This window comes from Crocodylus porosus, unplaced genomic scaffold (genome assembly GCF_001723895.1).
Source record: "Crocodylus porosus isolate Cpor-Errol unplaced genomic scaffold, CroPor_comp1, whole genome shotgun sequence".
NCBI lineage: Eukaryota > Metazoa > Chordata > Crocodylia > Crocodylidae > Crocodylus > Crocodylus porosus.
Genome location: NW_017728950.1, coordinates 61,022,245 through 61,025,189, shown reverse-complemented (window position 1 = coordinate 61,025,189; position 2,945 = coordinate 61,022,245).

Below are 2,945 nucleotides of genomic sequence, written 5' to 3'. Positions count from 1 at the left end.
AGATTCTGGCAACCCTTACTGTGAAGAAGTTCTTCCTGATGTCCAACCTAAATTTGCTCTCCATCAATTTGTGGCCAATGTTCCTAGTTACTCCAGAGGGTGCCCTAGTAAATAGAGCATCTCCTATTCCCTGCTGCCCTCCCTTGATGAATTTATAGGGAGCCAGAAGATCACCTCTCAGCCTTCTCTTGTGAAAACTGGAGAGATCTAGGTCCCTCGGTCTCTCCTCTTAAGGCGTTGCCTGCAGGCCTCTCTGACCATATGAGTGGCTCTCCTCTGACCCCTCTCCAGATTCTCTGCATCCTTCTTGAAGTGTGGTACTCCAACTGCAGCCTGATCAGTGCCACACAGAGGGGAAGCATCACCTCTCTGGTCCTGTTCGTCGTGCATCTGCTAATGCATGATAAAGTGCAGCTAGTCTTGTTGATCACTTTGTCAAATTGACTCATGTTCATCTTGGAATCAGCTATGATTCCAAGATCCCATTTTTGCTACTGTGCTGCTGAGAAGGTCATCCCTCAGCCTGTAGGTGTTTTGGTGGTTCTTTTTGCCCAGGTGCAGCACTTTCCACTTGTCTTTGTTGAACTGCATCCTGTTTCATTCTACCCACTTTTCCAACCTGTCCAGATCCACCTGGATACGTTCCTTACCCTCTGATGTGTTAACTTTGTCCCATAATTTGGTATCATCTGCAAACTTGGACAGGGTGCTCTCCATGCCCTTGTCCAAGTCACTGATGAAGACATTGAATAGTACTGGTCCAAGGACCAAGCCTTGCGGGACTCCACTCCCCACATCTTTCCAGGTCAATATTGACCCATCCACCACTACTCTTTGGGTGTGACCCCTAAGCCAATATGGAGGAAGATCATATTGTACAAGAAGAATTAGAAAATCTTAACTCTAATAATCTAGAGTTAAAATTGCTTTGGGAACAATACCAAGGACTTTATGTAGAGACAACAGAGGAAAAAGTGACCTAGGTGTCATGGCTAATCATTAACCACCAGTGTGATTCATCAGTGAAAATGGCTAATACAATTCTGAGATATATTAGATAGAGTATTTTTAGCACAGACAGGGAAGTAAAAGTGTCACTGGTAAAACACTACTTAAAATACTAGCAGTAGCTCTGGCAACCTATGTTAAAAAAAAGGATAAATGGGGACAAGTGAAGAAAAAGTCTATGAAGATGACTGAAGAAATGGAGAACCTATTTCATTAAAGACTAAAAGATCTTTGCTTGTTTAGTTCAAAATGAAGGTTGATATGAAATAGGATTATTCTTCATAAATATATTTGGGGGTGAGTCTTGAGGATGGAGAAGAATTATTAAAATTAGGGACAATATTGATACAAAGTCATATGGTTGTAAAGTGGACATGAACAAATTTAGACTGGAAATTAGAAGGTTCCTAATAATTAGAGAATAGTCATTCTAAAATGGTATTCCAAACAAAGTCACGGAAAGAAATTTCAAGGTGAAGCATCATAAATTTATGGAAGGGAGAAAGAGGCGATCTCAGAGTATTAGCTAGAACACAGGACATGTGGTTTCAAGAGTCTGGTATCCTGAGGAGAGGTTAAAAGGAAATTTTATCATCATAGAAATTACACTATCTCTCAGAAATGTTTAGTTCAGTAATCTTGTAGCAAAACCCCCAGTTTTTCTTTTTTTTTTTTAAATTTTAAAATGCATTCCCTCCCCTTCCCCAACAATTTCTGACGTTTTCTTTCCCTCTCTATCCCCTATAGATAAGTATAAGTTTGTTAAGACATAGGATAAGCTTCAGCAGGTTTCCCAGGTTTCTGCATCAGTTTCTTTCCTGGCTGTCTCCTCCTTGCCACCACTTATCTGCCCTCTGCCCCCCCCCCCCCCCCGCAATATCTCAGCTGTCTGCCTCAGTTTCCAGCCCCAAGCTCCCAGGTTTCTGTCTGTCTGTCTCTTTCCTGGCTGTCTCCTCCTTGCCACCAGGCTTTTTCCCCTTGCACAAGTGACCTCAAGTAACCCTGGGGCCACTTGATCTTAAGTAAACCCAAGCCTCAGCCAGCTTCTCTCTAGCCCACTGGTTCTAATCCTGGTTGTGGCAACTTTCACTTCCTACACTTTAATTCTCTCTCTCACTTTAACCTTCCCCCAAGTACTCCAGGTACCCCAAGCACACACATACACACTGTACCATCCAAGTTAGGAACTTACTTGTGTGTAAGTGTAGGTGGGTTGTATGTGTGTGAACTGGTGAGTGTGTGTGTGTGTATGTATATATATATATGTCATTGTGTGCATGATATATGAATTAGTGATCTGTATATGTGTACTGAGTGTGTGGGTATGGACAATTGATTTTTGTCTAACTTTTGGGGTGTATAGTATATGTGCTTGAACTGGTGATAGGTATGCATATACCTAGGCTAGTTTGGATGTGTATGTGCCTGAGTTGGTAGTGTGTGTGTGTGTATACACCTAATTGATTTGTGTGTTTGTATATGTGCAATTGTGTCACGCCCTCCTGTCTAACAGCGCAATATTGAGATCCTGAGAGCTGGTCTGACCCCACAGAGCTGGCAACAATCCCATCTTACAAAGTTTCTGCTAGTCACCTCCAGCAGCATCACCTCTGAAGAACTGGAAAGAATTGGAAAGTGACTGAAGCTAGAACTGATACAGAGGAGTGCCAGAACTAAATGAAACCAAGATATATGGATCTTGCTCATAAGCTCATAGCAAGGTAGCTATTGGTCCTCATTTCTAAAACTTTTCTTAGAAAAGTTTATTAAGGAGGCCATCCTTGATGGACTGGCCCAGGCTAACATCCTAAGGGATAGCCATCATGGGCTTGTTGTGGGTAGGTCTTGTTTGACCAATCTCATTTCCTTCTACGACCAGGTGACCTATCACCTGGATGAGGGAGAAGAGATTGATGTCATATATCTTGACTTCAAAA